We start from the raw sequence: 12,630 nt of genomic DNA, 5'->3' as shown, positions 1-12,630 counted from the left end.
TAGAAAAGAAGATAAAGTAATAGAACATATCAATGAAAGAATAGAAGAAGAGATATAGGAATAGAAGAAAGGTATAGGAGATATAGGAGAGCAATAGGACAGGGGATGGAAGGCACTATAGTGCACTTGTACTCGCCCCTTACTGACCTCTTAGGGATCTGGATAGGTCAACCATAGATAATCTAAGGGTAAAGTGTTGGGGGGTTTGGGGATGACACTATGGAGTCCGGTAATGAGTTCCACGCTTCGACAACTCGGTTACTGAAGTCATATTTTTTACAGTCAAGTTTACTACTACACGTTTTTATTCTCTTTAACTTTCAATTTGTATTGGACTAACTAACTAACTAACTAACTAATTAACTAACTAAATAACTAAATAACTAAATAACTAAATAACCAAATAACCAAATAACCAAATAACCAAATAACCAAATAACCAAATAACCAAATAACTAACGAAAGAAAGAAAGAAAGAAAGAAAGAAAGAAAGAAAGAAAGAAAGAAAGAAAGAAAGAATACCATACCACCAGTTTTGCTCTCCAGACATTTTTTACATTTTCCCCCCTAGCATAGAGGGTCTTTTTGTGCCTTTTTCCTTTTGATGCATACATTTTTCCACACTGCTTGTTTTGCTTTTGAGTTGAGAGCTATCCTGTTGGGCCACGAAGGTTACAGACGTTGGCAGAATAATCTCCTCTGAAACGATTTCGACTGATTTACCAAACTGTAGTTACGGGCTCGTTTTCTTACTTCTGCACCTATTGTGCGCAGCTGAATCAAGTCACGGAAAAGACGGACTCACCCATCGTGAGCAATGTCTGCACATTTCCAAAGTACCTGACCTCAGTTTAAGAGGAACAGAACAAAACAGCCAAAGAAAAAGGGGGGGGGGAATCCACCAAGTCTTCAAAACTGACAAACCTTTAAATCTGAAGAAGGTCGCCACGATTTTCACTTCAACCCTTCCCCAAGAAGGAAAAAAACAAACAAGTCTCCAACATCTCTCTATTCAAACTGTCTGTGACCCTCGGGGTTAGTTTTTCTGCTACTGATGTTTAGATGCCATGGGTTTATTGTCAGAAATGCTAAGTGTAATTTATCTGACAAGTGCTGAGATTCATGCTATCAAGTCTCCCAGCGACGTGTACGCAGTGTTGCTTTTGACAATAGGGTTCCTAAAAAGAAGTGCTGGCGTTGTCTTGGGACCTTGTAGCTCTTTGTGGAGAGAAAGAAAGAGGCAGAAGATCACCAGAGTCAGAAATAGCAGCATGAAAATGGAAGGCGTTTAAGAGCATGAATTGGTGGAGCTTCATCATGCGTCAACTGGATGGACAATTCAAGGGCAATGCAGTCCCAAGGAGCAAGGGGAATGTTATGGGTGGATTGTGGCTGCAATTCAAGCAGATCTTTAACAAAATAGGTTAGAGCTAGAGACTTATTACCTAAGAACCCTGTTGGCATTGTGGTCAGGATCGGGGTGGGTACTATCTACTATCTACTCTCTATCTATTATCTGCTATCTGCTATCTATCTGCTATCTATTATCTACTATCTACTATCTATCTATTATCTTCTATCTACTATCTATCTATTATCTGCTATCTGCTATCTTCTATCTGCTATCTATCTATTGTCTTCTATCTTCTATCTACTATCTATCTGCTATCTATTAACTACTATCTACTATCTTATCGATTATCTTCTATCTACCATCTGTTATCTTCTATCTTCTATCTACTATCTACTATCTATTATCTGCTATCTGCTATCTTCTATCTGCTATCTATCTATTATCTTCTATCTGCTATCTACTATCTATCTATTATCTGCTATCTGCTATCTACTATCTATCTGTTATTATCTACTATCTACTATCTATCTATTATCTTCTATCTACTATCTATTATCTTCTATCTTCTATCTTCTATCTACTATCTATCTATTATCTGCTATCTGCTATCTTCTATCTGCTATCTATCTATTATCTGCTATCTGCTATCTACTATCTATCTATTCTCTGCTATCTGCTATCTGCTATCTATCTGCTATTATCTACTATCTACTATCTATCTATTACCTTCTATCTACTATCTATTATCTTCTATCTTCTATCTACTATCTATCTGTTATCTGCTATCTGCTATCTTCTATCTGCTATCTATCTATTATCTGCTATCTTCTATCTACTATCTATCTGCTATCTGCTATCTACTATCTACTATCCATCTATTCTCTGCTATCTGCTATCTTCTATCTACTATGTATCTGCTATCTTCTATCTACTATCTACTTACTATTTATCTGCTGTCTGCTATCCACCATGGACTTCACTCCATTCCTAAGAGGTCTGTAAGGGGTCATTCATCAGTGCACAAGCGTTCCTACCGTCCCTGTCCTACTGATCCCATTTAATTGTAGTCATTTCCTGTCTTTGTGTCCCTATTTATATTTATACCTGTTGTATATGTTTGAGAAACTAAATAAATAAAAATAAGTAAATAAAAATCTCAGTTGCACTCAGCAAACATCAATCAAACTTAGCTCATGCAAACTCCTAGGATCTGACAACAGCCAATAGAATACATGTTCTTGCACAGGAACAGGGCGCTCAAGGGCAAGACCCAAGATAAGGTATAAATACCCTTCCACTCTCAACTCCATGTGGTCAGCTACACCAGGACCATGTGCTTGATGGTTCTGCTCCATTAAACCATCTTTCCAATCGGTCTCCATGTTTCCAATGTCTTTCTCCCATCTTGGAACTAATCCAGATGCATATTTCTTCCAATACAACCAAGAGTTGAGTTATCTTTGTGGAAATCTTCACTTTCACCAATTTGTTCGGCCTAAGATTTTGAATAGTGGTCTAAAATACTCTACTCAATGATTGGATTGGATTGGATTAGGTTGGGTTGGATTAGGTTGGGTTGGATTGGATTAGATTGGGTTGGATTAGATTGGGTTGGATTAGATTAGATTAGATTAGATTAGATTAGATTAGATTAGATTAGATTAGATTAGATTAGATTAGATTAGATTAGATTAGATTAGATTAGATTAGATTAGATTAGATTAGATTAGATTAGATTAGATTAGATTAGATTAGATTAGATTAGATTAGATTAGATTAGATTAGATTAGATTAGATTAGATTAGATTAGATTAGATTAGATTAGATTAGATTAGATTAGATTAGATTAGATTAGATTAGATTAGATTAGATTAGATTAGATTAGATTAGATTAGATTAGATTAGATTAGATTAGATTAGATTAGATTAGATTAGATTAGATTAGATTAGATTAGATTAGATTAGATTAGATTAGATTAGATTAGATTGGTTGGAAGGGACCTTGTAGATCATCTAGCCCAACCCTCCGCTCAAGCAGGAGCCTCTATACCATTTTAGACAAATGACCATTTGAAAGTTTCAAGTGTTGGAGCTCTCACAACCTCCGCAGGCAAGCTGTTCCACTAGCTGGTCACTCTCACTGTCAGAAAGTTTCTCCTTCTTTCCAGGTTGAATCTCTCTTTGGTCAGTTTCCATCCATTGTTCCTTATCTGGCCTTCTGGTGCCTTGGAAAACAGCCTGACCACCACCCCTCCTCTGTGTGGCAGCCCCTCAAATATTGGGACACTGCTATCATATCTCCCCCGGTCCTTCTCTTCACCTGACTGGCCATGCCCAGTTCCTGCAACCGCTCTTCATGTGTTATAGTCTCCAGTCCACTAATCATCCTGGTTGTTTGAATACTATCTTCAGGCCACCTCTAATATTCCTCAAAGTTGTGCATCCTGCTCTAGAAAAAAATGGTGCTTTGTTGTGTCAGGAACTAGAACATCCAAGCAGAGGAAAATAATGCACCTTAAAAGAGGCTTAAGCAGCAAATCAAACAAAAATTATATTAGAGATCTGATGGTAAACACCACCTGGATATGCAACCAATAACCCACATTTGCTGGTAATGTTCAAGCAGAAACTAAGTGGACATTTGTTGGAGTGTTTTAATTTGGATTTCAGAATTAAGCGAAGGGACTAACGTAATGCTCTAAATTACCTTATCCAGTGATACACTTACATGAGTATATGCATTCGAAAGAGACCAGCAAATATTTAATTAAGCTTGTAGAATATCTGGGAATCTAATTCAGGCAGTCCAAAAAGAAAAGTCCCAGATGCTTATTTAATATCTATGAATTCCTTTGATTTATTTACAAGTTGCTGAGTCTTAAGCTATGCCAACGGGGCACCTTTTCAGTTCTAGAGTAAGATAAGAAAGAAAGAAAGAAAGAAAGAAAGAAAGAAAGAAAGAAAGAAAGAAAGAAAGAAAGAAAGAAAGAACCAGAAACATAGAAACATAGAAGACTGACGGCAGAAAAAGACCTCATGGTCCATCTAGTCTGCCCTTATACTATTTTCTGTATTTTATCCTAGGATGGATATATGTTTATCCCAGGCATGTTTAAATTCAGTTACTGTGGATTTATCTACCACGTCTGCTGGAAGTGTGTTCCAAGGATCTACTACTCTTTCAGTAAAATAATATTTTCTCATGTTGCTTTTGATCTTTCCCCCAACTAACTTCAGATTGTGTCCCCTTGTTCTTGTGTTCACTTTCCTATTAAGAAAGAAAGAAAGAAAGAAAGGAAGGAAGAAAGAAAGAAAGAAAGAAAGAAAGAAAGAAAGAAAGAAAGAAAGAAAGAAAGAAAGGGGTAAAGATGATTTCAGAGCAATATTTCCATATTTCTTCTCTTGACTTCACACCATGGGGCATAGCATGACCCATGCTCTCATTAGAACATTCTGTATATAAAAGATTTGCTGAACATGTTCATTATTCAGAATAGAGCAAGAAGCTATATTAAAAGTGGGAGATATTTATGGCTAGGGAAGCAGGCAGACATTAATAGGATTACTAGCACATATTTTTTCCGGGCTAAAAACCACATTTTCATTTAGGCACAAACAAAATTAAGCAGTGCTCTTGAAAGAAATGATAACAAAAGGACTGGAGAGCCAAATTAAAGTCAAATGTTTTTGCAGAGCCCACTCAAACACATCTTCTAGGCGAAATCTCTTTGTATCTCTATTGGTGTGTATGTGTGTGTTGCATGCGTGGATTTTCTAATTCAGTCAATTGAATTATGCAGAATGGTTTTTTGTAGCTGGGAAAAGCAGGGGAGCAGCACTTCAAAGAGCCTTAAACAGTGTACAAAATAATAATAAAAAAATATGCATTGTAATGCAGTCTTACTGAGAACTCTCCAGCGCCTGGTCCAGAGCCCTGCAATTCGAAAGACGTGTAAACACTGCCAAACAGCTGCACCCCTCCTCTAACACCTCCCTATATGCACACCACACACACACATACACACACACACACAAGCACACACAAACACAAGCACACACATAATTGCAACGTCCGTCATGGTATCTTTACAGAATGCCAAATGCAAAAAATCATATCGCAATTGATTTATTTTTTTACTGATTCTCCGACAAAATTGCTGGAGCAGACTGTCCCCTGCTGGGGAAGCTGACTTTGATTTCTTATCTTGCCTATTTTCTTCTTCTTCTTTTAAAGTAATACAGTGATATTCTTTCAGTTTACCTCCCTCCCGTCAATCAGAGGACCCATAGATCATGACTGCAACAGAGGAAAACGAAGTGTTTTTACACTACAGGGAGAAAAGGGAGCAAAGGAGAGAAGAAAAAGTACCTGAAAGATACGGTTTTGTGGCGTCTTCAGGCATCTTTGATTTGAGGAATGGCCCAATAACCATCACTTGTATAATCTACCATAAATGATCCTAAAATGCTTACGTTTCCCATGCAGGATGTCTTTTTCGGGGTGGGTGGGATCCTATTGAATCATTTGTCAAGGCTAACTGCAAAATCTTCCAGTGTAAAATCTTCTTCATTATTATCTCTCTCTTTTTTCCCCCCTTCATTCCAATCCAAGTACGATATATTTCATCTGTTTTCTACAACAATATATGCCATCTCTATTTTCAACTAAGCACCTGTAAAGTTCCATTCGGATTATCAGGCTGCATTCAATTTCAGAACAGTAGATATAATTTATTAAACAAGGAGAAGCATTTCTCTACAAAGCAATGGGTTTTTAAAGTTATGTTTTCTCTTATTTTTAAAAAAAATTATTATCATCTTTTGTAGTGGTTACGAAGATGTAGATCTCATAAAAACTCACTAGAACGAATCAAACTAGGACAAAAAAATACATTCTTTTTTTCCCCCCATTTTTTTCCCTCCACCTTCACTTACACAAATTCAACATGTTTATACCTTCTTCAGAAGAGAAGGATTTAAGAGTAGTGATTTCTGGCAGTCTCAAAATGGGTGAACAGTGTGGTCAGGCGGTAGGAAAAGCAAGTCGAATGCCTGGCTGCATAGCTAGAGGTATAACAAGCAGGAAGAAGGAGATTGTGATCCCGCTATATAGAGCGTTGGTGAGACCACATTTGGAATACTGTGTTCAGTTCTGGAGACCTTACCTACAAAAATATATTGATCATATTGAACGGGTCCAAAGACGGGCTACAAGAATGGTGGAAGGTCATAAAACTTATCAGGAAAGACTTCATGAACTCAATCTGTATCGTCTGGAGGACAGAAGGAAAAGGGGGGACATGTTAGAAACATTTAAATATGTTAAAGGGTTAAATAAGGTCCAGGAGGGAAGTGTTTTTAATAGGAAAGTGAACACAAGAACAAGGGGACACAATCTGAAGTTAGTTGGGGGAAAGATCAAAGGCAACATGAGAAAATATTATTTTACTGAAAGAGTAGTAGATCCTTGGAACAAACTTCCAGCAGACGTGGTTGGTAAATCCACAGTAACTGAATTTAAACATGCCTGGGATAAACATAGATCCATCCTAAGATAATATACAGGAAATAGTATAAGGGCAGACTAGATGGACCATGAGGTCTTTTTCTGCCGTCAGTCTTCTATGTTTCTGTTTCCACTGTTACATGTGTTTTACAGAGTTCATAATTGTATATTTTATCCATCGTTCATAAACTCATATTTCATTTTTAAGAATTATATATATATATAAACATTGTCTGTCCTTTTAACCATTCTTTCTCACACTCCCCTTCCTCTTCCACCCTTTCCTCCTCCTCCCTACTTTTCCTTCACTCCTCCTAAACCTCTTTCTCCTTCTTTCATTTTTTCTCTCTCTCATAACGCTCCCTTCATTCTCTTCATGGACAATCAATTTGTGGGGAATTTATAGAAACAACCACATCAAGTTTTCAATCCATGTTGGTTGGATTTTATGGAAGGCATGTTGCGTAGCAAAGGTCATTGATTCAATTTTCACCTTATGTAGGTAGATCCAGAAAAGAATTGTCCAAATGTGTCAAAAGTTGTAGCCAAGCAATATAAAGATTTGGAAATTATATGGACCAATTATATTTATTATTTTATTATTTATTTTATTATTTAGATTTGTATGCCGCCCCTCTCCGTGGACTCGGGGCGGTATATATAATTTGATATAAAGCTGTATCTTGGCAACAGTCTCTATACTCAGTGGATTGGCAGATCTAAGTATTGCCCACAAGATCATATGCTGCAACGTCCTGCCTGTTGGTGACTACTTCAGCTTCAACCACAACAACACAAGAGCACACAACAGATTTAAACTTAATATTAACCGCTCCAAACTTGACTGTAAAAAATATGACTCCAGTAACCGAGTTGTCGAAGCGTGGAACTCATGACCGGACTCCATAGTGTCATCCCCAAACCCCCAACACTTTACCCTTAGATTATCTATGGTTGACCTATCCAGATTCCTAAGAGGTCAGTAAGGGGCGAGTACAAGTGCACTAGAGTGCCTTCCGTCCCCTGTCCTATTGCTTTCCTATATATCCTATACCTTTCTTCTATTCCTATATCTCTTCTTCTATTCTTTCATTGATATATTCTATTCCTATATCTTCTTTTCTATTATTTCTTAGATATATTTTACTATGAGTATCTCCTCTATAACCTTCATCATGTATTTTACTATGTGTATATTGATATATACCCACTAAAACCCTCATTGTGTATTGGACTAAATAAATAAATAAATAAATAAATGAATAAAAATAAATAGTTTTACCTCTGATTGGTTGAACTACCAAGATAGTCTTGTTCAAAGACACTAAACAATTGATCTTTTTTTTAAAAAAAAAAATCTCTCCTAAAAATGTTCGCCATTATTTGTGTTCTGTTTTACCACTTTTAAAACATTTATCTTTTATTTTGGTGGCAAATGGCCAAAGCGCCAAACGGCACAAAGAGAAACACTAAAAATAAATGGAACAGAAGCTGCAAAATTATTGCTGTGATTAAAAATAATAACAAATACAAAGTATAAAAGAGCAGACTAAAAATGCAGTAATCCCAACAGTGGAATCGAAAAATCGTTCGACATCATGCAGGTTAACAAAAAAACTACTTTAATTTGGAACCTCGGGGTAGTTTTCAGATGTTAACTAGGACCAACATGGTTGGTTTTTTTTTATGTTTTCAGCCTAAACTAAGGCTTCGAATTTAATTTACCATTTAAAGAGATTGAAAGAGTTCTGGAAAGTCCAGAACTAAAATATAGATAACACTCAGCTTATTTCCTTCTGGTCTGCAGTGATATGGAGATCTATCAGCAATGCCAATGTAGTTTGGAAGTTCATTGCTTGCTCCAAGTAGTGCAAAGGAAGTCTTACATTTTGTTCATTTTTATTATTCCTTTGAATCAAATATTAATAACAGATGCCTAATCAAGCTTCATAAAGCTAGCTCTTTCTCACCTCTTGTCTCTTCTCCTCTCCCCTACCCTACACTACCCTATCTACTCTCTACTCTTCTCTTCTCTTCCATTCTCTTCTCTTCCATCTTCTCTTTCTTTTATTCTCTCTCTTTCCTTCTGTTCTGTCTGGGTCACTCTGGAAGCTATGACCAACCCAAAAAGATAAGCCAGACACACCGGTTGAATCCAAACACAGTTTTATAATGGTAAAGAGAAAAAAACCCAACAGAAAATGTCCTTACAAGTCAGGAAAACACTGGAACTCCAAATAGATACACGAAGGCAATTGTTCATACAAAAACACAGGATCCTTGATGACAAACAAGGCTGTTGCTAACAGGCACAAACCTCGCACGGGTCTTCAAGACTGCTGGGCCACGAGCCAGGAACAGAAACGCTGAGACAATGCAGATAACAGCAACTCCACTCTGATAACACACCACACTGCCGAAAGAGTTTGCTTGCCTTATAAACCCTTCCCTGCTAACAAGGACCACACCCATTCCCCTGGTGTTCCTCATTCAATGCTGATAATAGTTCTTCAATTGATTCCTCCTTTGATCTATGTGTCTCTGTCGCATACTAATGATAGCTTGTGCTTCATCATCCAATGACTCCAGAGACGCCAGAGAATTCAAGCTACTGGCTTAAGAGAGCCCCTCCCCAGGGCTCCCAGGCCCCTCTTCCTCGTCACTTTCCAGATTGTTATCTCCCCTGTCTGGCTGCCAAGAACTCTCCTCTCCGTTCTCAGCCGCCCCCGGGCATGGAGCCAGCAGAGACACAGCTGGTCTTTGATCTGACTCAGGCTGAACCACAACACCTTCCATCCTTCTTTCCTTCTGGAAACATGTAAATCTAAGAGAAGATGAAAAAGTATTTGGAATATCTTTTTTTCCCCTGTTGCACTTCCAAAGTTTCAGTCTCATAACTCCTTACACGGTAGAGAATAGCTGATGTCAAAACCTTATTGATTGGGGAATATAATAGCAGATCTCAGCTCCTTCTACATTCTGCTCCATAAATAAATAACTTAATGTGTTTTTATGGTTCCCAGGCATAGACATGTTTTCTTATTGAGGTGTTAAATGTCAGTTACTCATCTAGTTCTGGTTCTCAGTTATCTTAATCCCATGAACATAAGGTAGGGCAGTATGACCTCAGAATCAATCCGCTAGCACTTGGTGTTCCATTATTGATAATCCATTATAACCAGATGTTAAATAGACAAGCAAATTTACTTTTAGGAGGAGTTTTCAGAGTGATTTGATCCATCAAATGAAAGGTTGATTTGCCTTTTGACATCTGTCCACAACCTTCTTCCTGTGATTAACATCACAACTAATGAACAGCTAATGGAAGATAAATATTTCATATAGCTGGCTTTCCCTGTATCTTTTTGCTTGTAAGACATTTTTGGAGTAATCCTTTCTACAGACAAATCTTGCATAATTACCATTAGAAATATATGTTTCTTTTGCATTAATTTCATACCTCTTTAGTTGGGAAAACTCTCAAGCTGAGCCAAAGTATTTTGTTACATCTGGCAATCTGGCATCAGGAACTAAGACTTTTAAGATCCAAGAACAAATCCCCGTCCAACCATTACACTATGCTAAATGTACACAAACCCAACCACACTCTTAGCTTATTCTGCCTCACAAGCTGTTGGGAAGATAAACATGGAATCTCTGCATGTACAGCAAGGTCCAGGAGGAAACACAGATTAAAAATGAATCAAATTACCATTTGATGATAGTTATCAAGCAAATAAATTACTCCCAACATAATGGTGGATTTATGGAGGCAGCAAACCTCAGGCCTGAGTCAAATTGCAAGAACATAGCTAGGACCAACTGCAACAACTTTATAATGCTGGTTACTCTCCATCATTATTGGTTCTATTTACAAGCCCAGTTCTTTAGAATATTTTGCAATTTTGAACATTGGTATTCACAAAGTTTGGTTGTTTCCAGTGAAGGGCTGCAAAAAAAATTACTACCACATTTTATTTTATTTATTTATTTATTTATTCAATTTTTATGCCGCCCTTCTCCTTAGACTCAGGGCGGCTTACAACATGTTAGCAATAGCACTTTTTTAACAGAGCTAGGCTATTGCCCCCACAATCCAGGTCCTCATTTTACCCACCTCGGAAGGATGGAAGGCTGAGTCAACCTTGAGCCGGTGATGAGATTTGAACCACTGACCTTCAGATCTACAAGTCAGCTTCAGTGACCTGCAGTACAGCACTCTACCTGCTGCACCACCCCGGCTCATTGTGGTAGTTGTGTGGGTGTGGCTTGATGGTCATGTGATCGGGTAGGAGTGACTTGCCGGACATGTGACCAGGTGGGAGTGGCTTGAAAATCATGTGAGCGGGAGTTGCTTAAAGGTCATGTGACTGGGTGGGAATGGCTTACCGACCAAGATAAGTTTTCAAATAGGGACTTGGGCTCTTTTTCAGTTGATTAAGTCACATTATTTGAATAGCCACAAAAAGGACAAATGATAGACAGCATTATTTGTTGAGGAGCGCAGTCACATTTTAAGGTTTTGTACTTCAAGCTTCCTTGAAGTCCCAGAGTGCAAAAAACCGGCAAACCAGAAGTTCAAAAAAACTGACTTCCAGTTTGCCCGTTGTGCCGTTTTTAGCACTTCTTGAAGCTTCCTGAAACCCCAGAGTGCAAAAAAAATGCCCAATGGGCAAACCGGAAGTTTGTAAAAATGGATTTTTGCTTTGCCCATGGTGCTGTTTTTCACACTCTGGGGCTTCCGGAAGTTTGCCTGAAGGCTTCGGAGTGCAAAAAACAGCACAATGGGCAAACTGGAAGTCCGTTTTTCTGAACTTCTGGTTTGCCCATTTGGCTGTTTTTTCACCATCTCTGGCTTCAGTGAGGCCTGTGTGCATGGGGGCAGCGCAGGGGATGCGCTGTGGGGGGAAGGGAATGGGTGTGAGCAGGGATGGGCAGGGAGGACGGGGTGGAACACAGCGGAAATGAAGATGTGTGTGCAGCGCCAGCTGATAGGCGGCTGTCACTTCCTGGATTACTGGTCTCGGCTTGGCTCTCCTTTTTCCCCCCCTGCTATTGCTGCTGTGTCTGCGCTCCTTGCTTTTTTCCTCTTTCCTCCTTCCTGGCCTTGAACGACCTTCCCTCTCTCCTGCCCGGCTCCCCTCCAGTCTCATGTGGCCACCTCCCGCCTGAGGTGCAAGCAGAAGGCATGGGTGGAAGCAGCTCTGGCAACATTTATGCTTCTGGCAGCACCCATTCGCCTAGCTATCCAGCCTGAGGCAGGGAGGTGACCCAGAAAGAGAAGCGTGGGAAATGCGAAGCAAATTTTCACACCAGCGAGCAACACTGGTAAGGTTGTAAGTCGAGGACTTAACAGTTCACTTATACAATGATGATCGTTCAAGCCACTCCCACCTAGTCACATGGATGACAAGCCACTCCTACCCAGTCACATGACCATTAAGCCACACCCACAAAATAAACCACACCCATGGTGTGGTAGTAAAAATTTTGGCTGCCCATTACTGGGCGGAAAGCAGTTTCACCGGTGGAAATGAAGCTGCATGGACAACTCCAGCTGACTGGTGGCAGTAACTTCCTGGATTACTGGTCTCAGCTCAGCTCTCCCTTTTTTCCCTGCTGCTGCTGTTGCATCTGTGCTCCTTGCTTTTTTCCTCTTTCCTCCTTCTTGGCCTCAGACGAGCTTCCCTCTCTCCTGCCCAGCTCCCCTCCAGCCTCACACGGCCACCTCCCAAGGCCAGGAGAGCTGCACTACACCGAAGCAGTCTGG

Source organism: Erythrolamprus reginae, chromosome 9 (genome assembly GCF_031021105.1).
Source record: "Erythrolamprus reginae isolate rEryReg1 chromosome 9, rEryReg1.hap1, whole genome shotgun sequence".
NCBI classification, from domain to species: domain Eukaryota; kingdom Metazoa; phylum Chordata; class Lepidosauria; order Squamata; family Dipsadidae; genus Erythrolamprus; species Erythrolamprus reginae.
This window is presented reverse-complemented; position numbering follows the sequence as displayed.